The following is an 18321-nucleotide window of genomic DNA, read 5'->3' on the forward strand; positions in this document are numbered from 1 at the left end:
CTAACTTCAGCAGCATAAAATATTACTGGCAAAATAACCCAGACAGGAAATCCTGATTTCAAATATTAATAAGTGATGCAGAAGTGCATTTTTTTCACCCACAAGGTAGGGTGCCTGATATTTAAAAGTGGAACATTTGTGAAATGAAAGTTGCCATGTTCATCCAGTGAACTTAACCGCCATTTTCATTGGCAGGGCTGTGGCTGGATCCTAAACGATGTTAAAGTACATATCATAAACCTTAATCAGTAACCTCTGACAGGAAACAGCTAAAATAGTTATTCAAGGACTATTTTCATATTTTTCAAAGCCCAATTCATTGTTAAAGTATGATTTTGAATAATTACTTTTAGAAAGTTACTTTTTCCTTGTCTTTTGTTCGTGGAAGCTACTTAACATTAGCCTCTTAGCAGCTGTCGATAAAGTATTTTTTCTTAATGGGGTACAGAAACTGCTTGGCAGAGCAGAATAAGGGCTTAGGCCTGGTGACAGGATGGACTGGTGTGGCTCATTTGATCCCTGTCAGTTCAGGATGGAGTGTTGGAGTGGGCCCAGGAACTTCATTAACTTGAAATGGACAGAGGTGAGTCCTTTACATTCATAGTTTAGTGTAAGGAGGGATGTGATGAAGAAAAAACCTTCATCCCCAAGGCCCACACTAGCCAGGTTGATTCTTAACCCAGTGAGAGGGATGCTACTCCTAGAACTGGTTGTAAGTGGACACAGTACACAGGAGCGCTCATTTCTTTGGCAACACCTCTTGGTGGACATAAGAGCTCTGCCTAAAGCACAAAGGTTTCCCCATCTTGGATTTTAAGATTGAGCAGCCTCATGGGGTTGTTGTAGGGCAAATAGGAACAGCTGAAAGGGTGGTCATGGTTGTCCCAAGGAACATTTTGCCTATTGGTTAGGAAGTGTTCAGAAGTCATCACTACCCACAGGCCAGTGGCAATAATAAGTTTGCCATCCCTGGGCAGAACACCTTCTAAACCTTCTGGAAATGTGGAAGATGAGAGAAGGACTGAATGTGCTGTCTGTCCTGAGAAGAGTCCTGAAGGACTGCACCTGCTCCTTCTTTAACCCCGGACAAAGATGTGGACTCATTTGGCTGACTTTCTGCATATCTACAGGCACACAACAAGCTGCAAGAGGCCTTTTTCCTGAAGCAACGAGCTGAACAGTATTAACAGGAGCTGGATTGGACCCTGCTTGTGGTCTCTGCTGGAGTCAGTGCTGCCACCTAAGTGCTGTCCCCAAGGCCCTGGGAGCCTTAGAAGTGACCCATAAGATATGCCCCACAAATCCTGAACCAAATTAGAAAGTTTGTGTACTTCCAAGGCCTCCAGGGCTGTCAGGGGGACCTCACAGCAATGATGAAAGATTTTGATATTACTTTCCTCAAATACATCTTGCGGCTTGCCCCGCTGGTGGAATTTGAGCTTCATAAAAAATACTATGTCAGAAGATAAAATATTTGACCAGAACAAACCTGCTTGGGGTATCCGACCTGCATTTTATTGCGGTCAGCCTTAAATCAGACCTGTGCCCTAGTCCACCACTTCCATTGACTATCATTGGCACATAATGCTTTTTAGTGCTATTTTTAGTTTAAATTTAAAAAAATCAAATCTCTAAGTCCCCTTACTGGATTTGTTCTGTTTTTTGAATGATTTTGTTGAATATATTTTACTCACATTTTCTAATTTGGTGTGATTTGTATTTTTGGGTGTTTTGACTTTATTACTGTTTAGGTACAGCATAAATATTTTACACATTCCCTCAGTTAAACCTATCTGCTCTATGCCAAACCTTGCCATAGCAAGGGTTAAGCTCAGGTAAATTTAGTGACTTTGAGGTTCACCCTGACATGTTAGTGTCTTTATCCCTTAGAATGGGCGACTGGCCACCTGAAATAATAATTTACTTGCTTACAACATGTACCAACATGTACCTAGTTGATTGTTCATTTTACAGTATACTCGAAAATCAAGTTGCCATGTGATGATATCACCCTTTTCATACAAAAAACTGACTGTTATGATATTATGGAGTATAAAATCAATAAAAATTAAAAAAACAAGTAACTGGTAAACTCATCCAACTAGGCCATCTTCAGTCATCAACTCTGAAACCAATGAGTAATCCCAGAAATTGTTCACTGATGATTAAACACTTGCAACTCACAGTGTATTCCTCTAATTTCTATTCATTCAGTAAACTGTACATCACTTGCATGTCTAACCATTAGTGATTGCACTTGTCAGTGTTTACTTCTGCCATTCTGATGTCTTTGCACGTTTTCAAAATATCTTGCAAACAGTGCTTCCAAAGTAAATTTTGGGTGGTGGAGTAACAGAGGACTGTGCAAAGGGGTCATCTGCCTCCAAGGATCATTATGGAAGGTGGTTTGCGGGCACCCTATGTACCCAGGGGCCGCCTGTCATCACAGTTTACTGCTGGTAATAGGGATGTGGAAGTAAAGTATGAGCTAGAGGGACACACCAGGACACCACATTTGTAAGTGGTCAGTAGAGAATAAGAGCAATTTCAGTGGGATGCCTGCTTCGAGGTTCATTGTTGGGGTGAAGTGGGGCTAGTGGCTGTTCCACAGGGACACTTCATTCAGAGATTCATTGTGATGATGGGTGGAACCAGTGACTGTCACGTAAAATAATGAAAATGTCACTTACCCAGTGTACATCTGTTCGTGGCATCAGTCGCAGTAGATTCGCATGTTCTGCAATAGCTCGCCATCTGGTGTTGGGTCGGAGTGTTACAAGTTGTTTTTCTTCGAAGAAGTCTTTCGAGTCACGGGACCGAGTGACTCCTCCTTTTGTCTCCATTGCGCATGGGCGTCGACTCCATCTTCGATTGTTTTTCCCCGCAGAGGGTGAGGTAGGAGTTGAATTGTAGTAATAGTGCCCATGCAATGGAGTGACTAAGTATGTACCTATTTAAGGTTGAGATGATACATATATAAATAATTGAAGGTAACTTCCAAACTGCTACAGGCTCCCGGGGAGGCGGGTGGGCACATGCGAATCTACTGCGACTGATGCCACGAACAGATGTACACTGGGTAAGTGACATTTTCAGTTCGATGGCATCTGTCGCTGTAGATACGCATGTTCTGCATAGACTAGTAAGCAGTTATTTCCCCAAAAGCGGTGGATCAGCCTGTAGGAGTGGAAGTAGTCTGAAATAATGTCCTTAATACGGCTTGACCTACTGTGGCTTGTTGTGCGGATAACACGTCTACACAGTAGTGCTTGGTGAATGTGTGAGGCGTAGACCATGTGGCTGCCTTACATATTTCTTGCATTGGGATGTTTCCTAGAAAGGCCATGGTAGCACCTTTCTTTCTGGTTGAGTGTGCCCTTGGTGTAATGGGCAGCTGTCGTTTAGCTTTAAGGTAGCAGATTTGGATGCATTTAACTATCCATCTGGCTATACCTTGTTTTGAAATTGGGTTTCCTGCATGAGGTTTTTGAAATGCAATAAAGAGTTGTTTAGTCTTTCTGATGTTTTTTGTTCTGTCAATGTAATACATTAATGCTCTTTTGACATCTAATGTATGTAGTGCCCTTTCAGCTACGGTATCTGGCTGTGGAAAGAACACTGGAAGTTCCACTGTTTGATTTAGATGGAACGGTGAAATAACCTTTGGCAAAAATTTAGGATTGGTCCTTAGGACGACTTTATTTTTGTGTAGTTGTATAAAAGGTTCCTGTATAGTAAACGCCTGAATCTCGCTTACTCTTCTCAGGGAAGTAATGGCGATGAGAAATGCCACCTTCCAGGTTAGGAACTGTATGTCGCAGGAGTGCATGGGTTCAAAAGGTGGACCCATAAGTCTAGTTAGGACAACATTTAGGTTCCATGAAGGAACAGGTAGTGTTCTTGGTGGTATAATTCTCCTAAGGCCCTCCATGAATGCTTTAATGACTGGTATTTTATATAGGGAAGTTGAATAGGTAGTCTGCAGGTATGCAGATATTGCTGCAAGGTGAATCTTAATGGAAGAGAAAGCTAGGTTAGATTTTTGTAAGTGAAGCAAGTAACCCACTACATGTTCTGGAGTTGTGTGTAATGGTTGTATTTGATTAATATGGCAGTAGCAAACAAACCTCTTCCATTTACTTGCATAGCAGTGCCTGGTGGATGGCCTTCTGGCTTGTTTTATGACTTCCATACATTCTTGGGTAAGTTGTAAGTGCCCGAATTCTAGGATTTCAGGAGCCAGATTGCTAGATTCAGCGATGCTGGATCTGGGTGTCTGATCTTTTGGTTGTGCTGTGTCAACAGATCTGGCCTGTTGGGCAATTTGATGCAGGGTACCACTGATAGGTCTAGCAGCGTTGTGTACCAGGGTTGCCTTTCCCAAGTTGGTGCTATCAATATGAGTTTGAGTTTGCTTTGACCGAGTTTGTTTACCAGGTAAGGAAGGAGAGGGAGAGGAGGAAAAGCGTAAGCAAATATCCCTGACCAGTTCATCCATAGGGCATTGCCTTGGGATTGTTTGTGTGGGTATCTGGATGCGAAGTTTTGGCATTTTGCGTTCTCCCTTGTCGCAAACAAGTCTATCTGAGGTGTTCCCCAGAGTTTGAAATAAGTGTTCAGAATTTGGGGGTGAATTTCCCATTCGTGGACCTGTTGGTGATCTTGAGAGAGATTGTCTGCGAGTTGATTTTGTATCCCTGGTATAAACTGTGCAATTAGGCGAATCTGGTTGTGAATTGCCCAATGCCAAATTTTTTGTGCTAGCAGGCTTAACTGCGTGGAGTGCGTCCCCCCCTGCTTGTTTAGATAATACATTGTTGTCATGTTGTCTGTTTTGACGAGAATGTATTTGTGAACTATTATTGGTTGGAAAGCTTTTAGTGCTTGAAAAACTGCTAGAAGTTCTAGGTGATTGATATGCAGTTTTGTTTGATGTACGTTCCATTGTCCTTGTATGCTGTGTTGATCGAGGTGTGCTCCCCACCCTGTCATGGAAGCATCTGTTGTTATTACGTATTGTGGCACTGGGTCTTGGAAAGGCCGCCCCTTGTTTAAATTTATGTTGTTCCACCACAGAAGCGAGAGGTAAGTTTGGCGGTCTATTAACACCAGATCTAGAAGGTGACCCTGTGCTTGAGACCACTGTGATGCTAGGCATTGTTGTAAGGGCCTCATGTGCAGTCTTGCGTTTGGGACAATGGCTATGCATGATGACATCATGCCTAGGAGTTGTAATACCATCTTTGCCTGTATCTTTTGTGTTGGATACATGCGTTGTATGATGGTGTTGAAATTTAGAATTCTTTGTGGACTTGGAGTGGCTACTCCCTTTGATGTGTCTATTATGGCTCCTAGGTATTGTTGTACCTTGCGCGACAGAATGTTGGATTTTGTAAAGTTGACGGTGAACCCGAGTTTGAAGAGGGTTTGTATGATCTGATTTGTGTGATTTGAGCACTGTATGAACGAATGGGCCTTGATTAGCCAGTCGTCCAAATATGGGAACACATGTATTTGCTGCCTTCTTATGTGTGAAGCGACTACCGCTAGACATTTGGTAAAGACTCTTGGTGCGGTTGTTAATCCGAAAGGCAGTACCTTGAATTGGTAATGTATTCCTTTGAATACAAACCTTAGGTATTTCCTGTGCGATGGGTGTATTGGTATATGGAAATAAGCATCCTTGAGGTCTAAAGTTGCCATGTAGTCGTGTAGTTTTAGCAATGGCAATACTTCTTGTAGTGTGACCATGTGGAAGTGGTCTGATTTGATGAAAGTGTTCACTACTCTGAGGTCTAGGATTGGTCTCAGTGTTTTGTCCTTCTTTGGTATCAGAAAGTACAGTGAGTAAACTCCTGTGTTTATTTGTGTGTTTGGCACTAATTCGATTGCATTCTTTTGCAATAGTGCCTGCACTTCTATCTCCAGGAGATTGGAATGGTGTGTTGTTAAATTTTGTGCTTTTGGTGGTATGTTTGGAGGGAATTGTAGAAATTCTATGCAATAACCATGTTGGATAATTGCTAGAACCCAAGTGTCTGTAGTGATTTCCTCCCATGCTTTGTAAAAATGACCTATTCTTCCCCCCACTGGTGTTGTGTGGAGGGGGTGAGTGACCTGTGAGTCACTGTTTAGTAGTAGGGGCTTTGGGGCTTTGAAATCTTCCTCTATTTCTAGGGAATTGCCCTCCTCTATATTGTCCCCGAAAACCTCCTCTATACTGTCCCTGGTAACTGGACGGTGTGGCTTGTGAGGTGCTGGCTTGTGTGCTTTGACCTCGAAACCCCCCTCGAAAGGGCGTTTTACGGAATGTGCTGTAATTCCCTCTGCTCTGCGGGGAGTAGAGTGCGCCCATGGCTTTGGCAGTGTCCGTATCTTTTTTGAGTTTCTCAATCGCTGTGTCCACTTCTGGACCGAACAGTTCTTTTTCATTAAAAGGCATATTGAGAACTGCTTGTTGAATCTCTGGTTTAAATCCAGACGTTCGGAGCCATGCATGCCTTCTGATAGTTACAGATGTATTAATTGTCCGTGCAGCTGTATCTGCAGCGTCCATGGAGGAGCGGATCTGGTTGTTGGAAATGGTCTGTCCCTCCTCAACCACTTGTTTTGCCCTATTTTGTAAGTCTTTGGGCAGATGTTCAATGAGATGTTGCATCTCGTCCCAGTGGGCTCTGTCATAGCGCGCAAGTAGTGCCTGTGAGTTCGCGATGCGCCACTGGTTTGCAGCTTGTGCTGCGACTCTTTTACCAGCTGCATCGAACTTGCGGCTTTCTTTATCTGGGGGTGGTGCATCTCCAGATGTGTGAGAGTTGGCCCTTTTCCTAGCTGCTCCTACAACGACAGAGTCTGGTGGCAGCTGTGTAGTGATGAAAGCCGGGTCTGTAGGAGGCGCCTTATACTTTTTTTCCACCCTTGGTGTGATTGCCCTACTTTTGACCGGCTCCTTAAAGATGTCTTTTGCGTGCCGGAGCATACCAGAGAGCATAGGCAGGCTTTGGTAGGAGCTGTGGGTGGAGGAGAGTGTGTTGAATAAGAAATCATCCTCGACCTGTTCTGAGTGGAGGCTTACGTTGTGAAATTGTGCTGCTCTAGCCACCACTTGAGAATACGCGGTGCTGTCTTCTGGTGGAGATGGCTTTGTAGGGTATGCCTCCGGACTGTTATCTGACACTGGGGCGTCGTATAGGTCCCATGCGTCCTGATCTTGGTCACCCTGGCTCATGGTGGTGTGAGCTGGGGAGTGTGATGGAGTTTGTGCTGGTGAGACGTTAATCACAGGCGGAGGAGAGGGTGGTGGGGTAACTCTTTTCACCACTTTTGGTTGTGGTGTCTGTTCCGTCTGGAACTCCAACCTTCTCTTTCTCCTAATGGGGGGAAGGGTGCTTATTTTTCCTGTCCCCTGCTGTATGAAGATACGCTTTTGCGTATGGTCCACATCAGTTGCTTGCAGCTCTTCCTCAAACCTATGCTTCTGCATTTGGGAGGTTAGCGAGTGCTCTTCTGTATAAGAGCCTGAAGCTGGGTCGCTTGCAGTTTGTTTCGGCATCGAAACCCTGTCTGCGTGTTTTTTCGGCTCCGAGGTGACTCTTTTCTTTTTCGGGGCCGAAACCTCTCGGCGTCGATCTGTTTCGGTGCCGCTGTCTCGGCGTCGAGCCGTGTCGGCACCGGCATCTCGGTGTCGAGGCTTGTTTCCAGCACTTTCTCGGTCCCGAGAAGGCTGCGTGCCGGTGTCTTGACCGGAGTCGGACGATCTCGGCACTGTTTGGGCCTTTTTCGGTGCCGACGGTCGGTCACCGAATTTATGGGTCGAGCCATGGCCTGGTGGCAGTGGCGTCCCCTGGGCCTTGTAAATGTTCTTGTGAGTGGATTTCGACGTCTTACTCACGGTTTGTGTATCGTCGAATCCTTCGGAGTCTGAGTCTTGGATCGAGAAGGTACCTTCCTCTTCTTGTTCCTCGAACTCCCGTTGGGCTGTCGGTGCGGACGCCATCTGAAGTCTTCTGGCTCGACGGTCTCGGAGTGTTTTTCGGGACCGGAACGCACGACAGGCCTCGCAGGTGTCTTCGCTGTGCTCAGGTGACAGGCACAGGTTGCAGACCAAGTGTTGGTCTGTGTAGGGGTATTTATTGTGGCATTTGGGGCAGAAACGGAACGGGGTCCGTTCCATCGGCGTTCTTCAGCACGCGGTCGGGCCGACCAGGCCCCGACGGAGGATCGAAAAACTACCCCGAAGGGCACCGGAGCTCTTCGATCTTCGATGCGGTGTGGAATCTAAGTACGCCGATCCCGAACGCAACAATACCGACGAAAATCTTCCGAAATTAGCTAATCTTCCGTTCCGAAACTCGGAGCGAAAGGAACACGTCCGAACCCGATGGCGGAAAAAAAACAATCGAAGATGGAGTCGACGCCCATGCGCAATGGAGACAAAAGGAGGAGTCACTCGGTCCCGTGACTCGAAAGACTTCTTCGAAGAAAAACAACTTGTAACACTCCGACCCAACACCAGATGGCGAGCTATTGCAGAACATGCGTATCTACAGCGACAGATGCCATCGAACCATGCTTTTCTGAACATCATTGTGGCTAACCGCGCCTAAAGATCATTGTGGGTGATGGGGTGAGTTGTGTGTTTGATCTCCCTGGGTGCATGCCCTTAACACATATTGGCCCTCATTCCGACCCTGGCGGTTTCAAACCGCCAGGGTGGAGGACCGCGGGAGCACCGCCGACAGGCCGGCGGTGCTCCAATGGGCATTCCGACCGCAGCGGTAAAGCCGCGGTCGGACCGGCAACACTGGCGGTCTCCCGCCAGTGTACCGCCGCCCATAGGAATCCTCCAAGGCGGCGCAGCTAGCTGCGCCGCCGAGGGGATTCCGACCCCCCCTACCGCCATCCAGTTCCCGGCGGTTCTCCCGCCGGGAACCGGATGGCGGTAGGGGGGGTCGTGGGGCCCCTGGGGGCCCCTGCAGTGCCCATGCCACTGCCATGGGCACTGCAGGGGCCCCCGTAAGAGGGCCCCTAAATGTATTTCACTGTCTGCTTCGCAGACAGTGAAATACGCGACGGGTGCAACTGCACCCGTCGCACAGCTTCCACTCCGCCGGCTCGATTCCGAGCCGGCTTCATCGTGGAAGCCTCTTTCCCGCTGGGCTGGCGGGCGGCCTGAAGGCGGCCGCCCGCCAGCCCAGCGGGAAAGTCAGAATCACCGCCGCGGTCTTTCGACCGCGGAACGGTATTCTGGCGGCCCCCGACAGGCCGGCGGCGACCGCCGCCGGCCAATGTCGGAATGAGGGCCATTGTGTGCAGTATGAGAGCAGTGTCTGTGCCTGGGGCCTACCAGTCACATATGTTCTGTCAGAAAGTTGAGAGCAGCATACCCGTCACAAGGCCACTTGCCCCCAATATTAACATTATATGGTGGTGTAGAGAAAAAAGGTATGGTGAGGGAAAGGTTGAGGTAGCTGCCCCTAATGTTCATTGCAGGTTTTGTGGAAGGGGCAGAAGATGTACCTGGGACTATCTGCACTTGTGCACTGTGTTACCAAATGGAAGAGCTAAAGAGAAAGCTGAACAAATATCAGTATACAGAAGATCAAATAGTGAATAATGAAAATGTCACTTACCCAGTGTACATCTGTTCGTGGCATCAGTCGCTGAGATTCACATGGTATGCATGAGCTCGCCATCTGGTGTTGGGTCGGAGTGTTACAAGTTGTTTTTCTTCGAAGAAGTGTTTTCGAGTCACGGGACCGAGTGACTCCTCCTTCTGTGCTCATTGCGCATGGGCGTCGACTCCATCTTCGATTGTTTTCCCCGCAGAGGGTGAGGTAGGAGTTGTACTATAGTAATAGTGCCCGCGCAATGAAAAATTTAAGTATGTACCTATTAAAGGATTAAATAATATATATACAAATGTACAAAATTGAAGGTAACTTCTGAACTGCTACAGGCTTCCGGGGAGGTGGGTGGGTCCATGTGAATCTCAGCGACTGATGCCACGAACAGATGTACACTGGGTAAGTGACATTTTCAGTTCGATGGCATCTGTCGCTGTAGATACACATGGTATGCATAGACTAGTAAGCAGTTAGTTCCCCATAAGCGGTGGTTTAGCCTGTAGGAGTAGAAGTTGTCTGAAATAGAGTTCTTAATACAGCTTGACCTACTGTAGCTTGTTGTGCGGATAGCACATCTATACAGTAGTGTTTGGTGAATGTGCGAGGCGTAGACCAAGTGGCTGCCTTACATATTTCCTGCATTGGGATGTTTCCTAAAAAGGCCATTGAAGCACCTTTTTTCCTTGTTGAATGTGCCCTGGGAGTAATGGGCAGTTGTCTTTTTGCTTTAAGGTAGCAGATTTGGATGCATTTAACTATCCATCTGGCTATACCTTGTTTTGATATTGGGTTACCTGCATGAGGTTTTTGGAATGCAATAAATAGCTGCTTAGTTTTTCTGATGTTTTTTGTTCTGTCAATGTAGTACATTAATGCTCTTTTGACATCTAATGTATGTAGTGCTCTTTCAGCCACAGAATCTGGCTGTAGGAAAAAAACTGGTAGTTCTACCGTTTGATTTAGATGGAATGGTGAAATAACTTTTGGTAAAAATTTTGGATTAGGTCGTAGGACGACCTTATTTCTATGTATTTGTATAAAAGGCTCTTGTGTTGTGAACGCTTGAATTTCACTTACTCTTCTTAGAGATGTAATGGCGATGAGAAAGGCAACTTTCCAGGTTAGGAATTGTATTCCGCAAGAGTGCATGGGTTCGAAAGGTGGGCCCATGAGTCTTGTTAGAACCATGTTTAGGTTCCATGAAGGAACAGGTGGTGTTCTTGGTGGTATAATTCTTTTAAGCCCTTCTATGAATGCTTTGATAACTGGTATCCTATACAAGGAAGTTGAATAGGTAGTTTGCAGGTATGCAGATATTGCTGCAAGGTGTATTTTAATAGAAGAGAAGGCTAGCTTTGTTTTTTGTAAATGGAGCAAGTAATTTACTATATGTTTTGGAGTTGCGTCTAGTGGTTGTATCTGATTATGATGGCAGTACCAAACAAATCTTTTCCACTTACTTGCGTAGCAGTGTCTAGTGGATGGCCTTCTGGCCTGCTTTATGACTTCCATACACTCTTGGCTAAGTTGTAAGTGTCCGAATTCTAGGATTTCAGGAGCCAGATTGCTAGATTCAGCGATGCTGGGTCCGGGTGTCTGATCTGTTGGTTGTGTTGCGTTAACAGATCTGGTTTGTTGGGCAGTTTGATGTGTGGTACTACAGACAGATCTAGCAGTGTTGTGTACCAGGGTTGTCTTGCCCACGTTGGTGTTATTAAAATGAGTTTGAGTTTGTTTTGACTCAATTTGTTTACTAGGTAAGGAAGGAGAGGGAGAGGAGGAAAAGCGTAAGCAAATATTCCTGACCAGTTCATCCATAGGGCATTGCCTTGGGATTGCTTGTGTGGGTATCTGGACGCGAAGCTTTGGCATTTTGCGTTCTCTTTTGTTGCAAATAAGTCTAGTTGTGGTGTTCCCCAGAGTGTGAAGTAGGTGTTCAGAATCTGTGGGTGGATTTCCCATTCGTGGACTTGCTGGTGATCTCGAGAGAGATTGTCTGCCAGCTGATTCTGGATCCCCGGAATAAACTGTGCTATTAGACCAATTTGATGGTGGATTGCCCACTTCCTTTTTTTTTGAGCTAACAAGCTTAACTGCGTTGAATGTGTTCCTCCTTGTTTGTTTAGATAATACATCGTTGTCATGTTGTCTGTTTTGACAAGGATGTATTTGTGGGTTATGATTGGTTGGAAAGCTTTTAGTGCTTGAAAAACTGCTAATAATTCTAGATGATTTATATGCAGTTTTGTTTGATGCATGTTCCATTGTCCTCTTATGTTGTGTTGATTGAGATGTGCTCCCCACCCTGTCATGGAAGCATCTGTTGTTATTACGTACTGTGGCACTGGGTCTTGGAAAGGCCGCCCTATGTTTAAATTTATACTGTTCCACCATAGAAGCGAGAGGTAAGTTTGGCGGTCTAGCAACACCAGATCTAGAAGGTGACCCTGTGCTTGAGACCACTGTGAGGCTAGGCACTGTTGTAAGGGCCTCATGTGCAGTCTTGCGTTTGGGACAATGGCTATGCATGAGGACATCATGCCTAGGAGCTGTAGTATTGTTCTTGCTTGTATTGTTTGGTTTGGAGACATGTGTTGAATGACTGTTGAAATTTTGGATCCTTTGTGGAGTTGGCGTTGCTACTCCTTTTGTCGTGTCTATTATGGCTCCTAGATATTGCTGTACTTTGCTTGGCAGAATGTTTGATTTTGCAAAGTTGACGGTGAACCCTAGTTTGTAGAGGGTTTGTATGACTTGATTTGTGTGGTTTGAGCATTGTGTGAGCGAACTGGTTTTGATTAGCCAGTCGTCTAGATACGAGAACACATGTATTTGCTGCCTTCTGATGTGTGCAGCGACTACTGCTAGGCATTTTGTGAATACTCTTGGAGCGGTTGTTAAACCAAATGGCAATACTTTGAATTGGTAATGTATTCCTTTGAATACAAACCTTAGATATTTCCTGTGTGATTGATGTATTGGTATATGGAAATATGCGTCTTTGAGGTCTAGGGTTGTCATGTAGTTGTGTTTTTTGAGCAATGGTAACACTTCTTGTAGTGTGACCATGTGAAAGTGGTCTGATTTGATGAATGTGTTTACTACTCTGAGGTCTAGAATTGGTCTCAGTGTTTCGTCCTTTTTTGGTATCAAGAAGTACAGTGAATAAACTCCTGTGTTTATTTGTGTGCTTGGTACTAATTCTATTGCATTTTTTTGCAGTAGTGCTTGAACTTCTATCTCTAGAAGCTGTGAATGGTATTTTGATAAATTTTGTGATTTTGGTGGTATGTCTGGAGGGAATTGCAGGAATTCTATGCAATAACCATGTTGGATAATTGCTAGGACCCATGTGTCTGTAGTTATTTTGTCCCATGCTTCGTAATATTGACGTATCCTCCCCCCCACTGGTGTTGTGTGGGAGGGGTGAGTGACGTGTGAGTCACTGCTTGTTGGTAGTGGTTTTGGGGCTTTGAAATCTTCCTCTATTCCTAGGGAATTGCCCCCCTCTATACTGGCCCCGAAAACCTCCCCTGTACTGTCCCTGGTAGGTGGGCGGTGCAGACTGTGAGGTGCTAGCTTGTGTGGCCTGACCCCGAAACCCTCCTCTAAAAGGTGTTTTGCGGAAGGTGTTATAAGATCCTCTGCTCTGCGGGGAGTAGAGTGCACCCATGGCCTTGGCAGTGTCAGTGTCCTTCTTGAGCTTTTCTATGGCTGTGTCGACCTCCGGACCGAACAGAAGTTTTTCGTTTACTGGCATGTTAAGCACTGCCTGCTGAATTTCTGGCTTGAATCCAGACGTTCTGAGCCATGCGTGCCTACGGATGGTAACCGACGTATTAATGGTTCTTGCGGCCGTGTCTGCTGCATCCATGGAGGAGCGTATTTGATTGTTTGAAATGTTTTGACCCTCCTCAACAACCTGTTTTGCTCTTTTTTGCAGATCTTTTGGGAGATGTTCAATGAGATGCTGCATCTCATCCCAGTGGGCTCGGTCGTATCGCGCTAGCAGCGCTTGTGAATTTGCGATGCGCCACTGGTTTGCTGCTTGGACAGCAACCCTCTTCCCGGCTGCATCGAACTTCCTGCTTTCTTTATCTGGGGGAGGTGCATCCCCAGAAGTGTGTGAATTTGCCCGTTTTCTGGCAGCCCCTACCACCACAGAATCTGGTGGCAGCTGAGAGGTGATGAATACAGGGTCCGTAGGAGGCGCCTTATACTTTTTGTTCACCCTAGGCGTCACTGCCCTACTTTTAACTGGCTCCTTGAAAATGTCCTTTGCATGGCGTAGCATGCCTGGGAGCATCGGCAGGCTTTGGTAGGAGCTGTGGGTTGAAGAGAGGGTGTTAAATAAAAAATCATCCTCTACTTGTTCCGAGTGTAGTTCCACATTATGGAATAGTGCTGCCCTAGCCACCACTTGTGAGTAGGCTGTGCTGTCTTCCGGTGGTGATGGCCTAGTTGGGTATGTGTCTGGGCTGTTATCAGACACTGGTGCGTCGTACAAGTCCCACGCATCCTGATCTTGGTCATCGTGGCTCATGGCGGTGTGAGCTGGCGAATGTGACGGGGTGTAAGTTGGCGAAGCCGGAGTTACAAGTGGAGGCGAGGGAGGAGGTGTTACCTTTTGTGCTGTTTGTTGCTGAGGAGTAAACTGAAGCGTTCTCTTTCGTTTGACAGGTGGAAGGGTACTGATCTTCCCAGTCCCCTGCTGAATAAAGATACGCTTTTGCGTGTGATCCACGTCAGTGGATTGCAGTTCTTGTTCAAATCTATGTTTCTTCATTTGTGAAGACATAGAATGCTCTTCAGTATAGGAGCCTGAAACAGGGTCTGATGCAGCTTTTTTCGGCTCCGAAAACCCTGTTGATTGTTTTTTCGGCTCCGAGGTAACCTTCCTCTTTTTCTGTGCCGAAAATTCTTGGCCTCTATGGTCTTTGGCGCCACTGTCTCGGCGTCGATCCGTGTCGACACCGAACTCTCGGTGTCGATGCTTCTGTTTAGCACTCTCTCGGTCCCGAGGAGGCTGCGTGCCGGTGTCTCGACCGAAGTCGGACGATCTCGACACTGAATGGGCCTTTTTCGGTGCCGATTGTTGGTCACCGAGAATTTGGGTGGAGCCATGGCCGGTTGGCAGTGGCGTCCCCTGGGCCTTCTTTCCTTTTTTAAGTTCTGATCTCGACGTCTTACTCACAGTTTTTGTAGAGTCTAGCTCGTCGGAGTCTGAATCCTGGATGGAAAAGGATTCCTCCTGTTCCTCTTCTGTCTCGAACTGTCGACGCTCCTTTGGCGTGGACGCCATCTGCAGTCTTCTCGCTCGACGGTCGCGCAGAGTTTTTCGGGACCGGAACGCCCGACAGGCCTCACAGGATTCTTCGCTGTGCTCGGGTGACAGGCACAGGTTACAGACCGAGTGTAGGTCCGTATAAGGATATTTGTTGTGGCATTCGGGGCAGAATCGAAACGGGGTCCGTTCCATCGGCGTTGTTCTCCACGCGGTCGGGCCGACTAGGCCCCGACGGGGTGCCGAAATCTACCCCGAAGGGTACCGAAGCGCTTCGATGTTAAACGCGTCGTCGTATGTGTCTATCTCGAACCGGATCGCAACGATACCGTCGAAAATCTTCCGTTTTCAGCTATCTTTCCGTTCCGAAACCCGGAGCGACAGGAACACGTCCGAACCCGATGGCGGAAAGAAAACAATCGAAGATGGAGTCGACGCCCATGCGCAATGAGCACAGAAGGAGGAGTCACTCGGTCCCGTGACTCGAAAACACTTCTTCGAAGAAAAACAACTTGTAACACTCCGACCCAACACCAGATGGCGAGCTCATGCATACCATGTGTATCTACAGCGACAGATGCCATCGAACCCATGTTTACACATGTTTTCTGCAGGCTAAATTATCACAGATGGACCAATTGTTAATGGGGTTGGGGGCGTTCCCCCGTCCAACTGTGATGACTGAAAGAGTGGTCACCTTGGAACTATTCTCAGTGAGAAAAAAAAACAGCCTGGATGACTCTGCTAAGCATTCGGGGACAGTGCAGGTTCTGGTACTCTTAGAGTGGTGATGTTATGATTTACACATATAGGAGTTTAGCATAGTAACACAATTTTCTGGTTTGTATTTCTTCCATAAAAGGCGATTCCTGGTTGTGCCGTCAGTCATATGTAATTTGATAGTGTTTGACTTTCTTCCTAATTATTTCTAGCAGTGCTTCCCAAACTTGTTTAACCCACAACCTAATTTTTAAAGTGAGAAAGGTTCATAGCTTTAATGGATAAGGCGGGGGTAATTTTTTAAGCAATTGGTTATAAACATCACAACCTTGACCAGGCCCTTTGATATCGGATTGTGGCCAAGATAATAATCTGCCCATAAAAATGGCAGATGGTGATTAGCACTGGAGTCTGGGACTGAAGTACTTTTCAGAGTGGGATGAGGGCCTGTGGCATCCGTTCACTAGTCCACAACTTTCACAACCTACAAAAATTGGCTCACAACCCACCAGTGTATGTTGGAAGGCAAGTTATTAGTTGTGAGGCCTGCACAAGTAATGGGTCTGCACTCAACCACAACTGGGAACCAAACTCCCCATGATATCCCTTGACTCTCATAGGGTAGTGTTGCAGAGCATTTCAAGGCTTACTCAAGGGTGGTGAGGGCTAGTAATCACCATTCACAAGCACACATGAATAACACTCAATAAATGATTGTCCAGTCTGTGCTTTTTCTTTTCATAAAGTAAAAGGTACATTTATTTATTTTTTTCACAGCCGGCGGCCATCTTCGCAGGGGAAGGGGAGGTTTGACGGCATCCCCCAGCTTCTATTCTTTGCGGGACCCCAAGATAGAGTCTGCAGCCCCTTTCACCACCTTCACGAGGTCGCGTCAGTGTTCCCCGGCTTGGCTTCAGGGCAATTGCTGCTCCCATGTTTTCACAGGGAGTGTGACGGCGCTACTCAGCTTATTTTTGGCTACATGGGGCCTGGGGCCCCTTCCCCATTGTGGCGAGAGAGGGTGCCTGTCTCCAAGGGGTCCCGGGTTGGGGTCCAGGGTCCTTTCTTCTGCAACGGAGCAGTGCAACAGCACTCCTCTTCACTCCTCTTTTTCTTGGGGGCAGCCGCCGGGTCCTGGCCCACCCAGAGTCTGGAGCAGCGGCGGAGCCCACTCGCTTCCTCGCTGGCTCCTAAAAGGTAAAAAGGTTCTCATCTCAATATCGCAGGCCCCCAAGGGCCGTTTTGGACAATCTTGGTGTAATTTCACTCATGGTGGCGAGCCCTTGCCACCAGGAGCACCTTCATTAGGACTCCTGGCCTACAAGGTTCCCAAACTGGTAGGAAGCCAATCCCACTGACTCCCTGGCGCCAGCCTTTCATCTGGGTGCCTTTCTTTTCTACTGGGCCCTGTGCTCTACTTGTGCCTGGGCCCAGTCTGCCCCTCAAATAGTCCTCAGGTGGTTTAAGGGGGCCAGCTCACCTGGCCCTAGCATGTGCCTCGCTGGGTCTGAACTCACTCAGTGGTATAGTCCCTTCCCCAATGGGCAGTTAGTCAGGGGTTTCTTCTTTCCAGTTATCTAAAACACTTGTCTTCAGTCCCAGTGTCCTGCAGGGAAGCACAGCTGTGAAAGAGAGACCTCCCCTGTGCAAGACCTTTTAAGGGGGTGGGGGAGGGGGAACAAGACCAGCAAACCTGCACCTCTGGCCTATCCAGATGTGCTACATCACTTCCTTGCCCCTGTCCCCTCCTTCCTGTTCTTCTTCTGGGATTTCTCAAAATAGTGTCATCCAGGAGTTGGTTGCCACATGGGCTCTGAAAGTCTCAGCCCCTCCTACCTGATATTCCTTACAGGGCCTCTCCAGCCAGTTACTGGCATGTAATGACAGCTGGCTGACTGATGCAAGACCCTGGACAGGCAGCTAGACAGAGCAATACTGGGCCCTTATCTTGAGCTGAGTCACAGAAAGTGACCTTCCCTGGATGACCCATAAGAAGTACAACTATGCTTTTGTAACCTACTGAATTATTCTTTTCATGCAGGTTACAGTGTACATTGGTGTGACTCAGGGAACTAAACCAGCATTTCCCATTGACATTTAATGGAGTGTCCCTGCAAAAAAGAGACAGCAACCACACTGACTATACATCCCTCACATGTGTACACCCATCCTCCAAGGCCTACTCCTGGCCACCACCCACTCTGCATAGTCCCTTCTGCACCAGGCTACGTAAGTGCAGTTCTGGGGCTGCGCACGCCAGGAATCCTCTCAGCACAGCCCTCACAGAGGTGCACCTGTGATGATGTGTAACCAGCCCTGGGCCTCCAACCCTTGCTGCGTCACAGCAGCCTATGCTTAATAAGGCGGCACCAGTGGTAAACACTTGCAGTCCATTTTACCATAAGTTTACTGTGGATGAATCCCAAACTATGAGGCTCCTTCACAGTAAAATTCCAAAAAACAGGTGATCCAAACGTGAAAAATCAGGGCGAACCAGATAGTCAGAACCGTCCTCCCACAAACATCACAACCTTGACCAGGTCATTTGAGATCAGCTTGTGGCCAAGACATTGATCTGCCCAAAAAAATGTCAGATGGCGATCAGCACTAGAGTCTGGAACTGAAACACTCTTCAGACTTGGATGCTGGCCTGTGGCATCGGTTCACTAGTCCAGGTCTTATGCGACCTACCAA

At 47.0% G+C, this 18321-nt stretch overlaps 1 protein-coding gene across 2 annotated transcripts in view; it reads right to left on the minus strand.

Moving 5' to 3' along the window:
• The window catches only part of CCDC112 (coiled-coil domain containing 112), a 212106-nt gene that overhangs the window by 115894 nt on the left and 77891 nt on the right, over positions 1-18321 (minus strand). The gene's annotated exons all lie outside the window — the stretch shown is intronic.

This window comes from Pleurodeles waltl, chromosome 1_1 (assembly GCF_031143425.1).
Source record: "Pleurodeles waltl isolate 20211129_DDA chromosome 1_1, aPleWal1.hap1.20221129, whole genome shotgun sequence".
Taxonomy (NCBI): Eukaryota; Metazoa; Chordata; class Amphibia; order Caudata; family Salamandridae; genus Pleurodeles; species Pleurodeles waltl.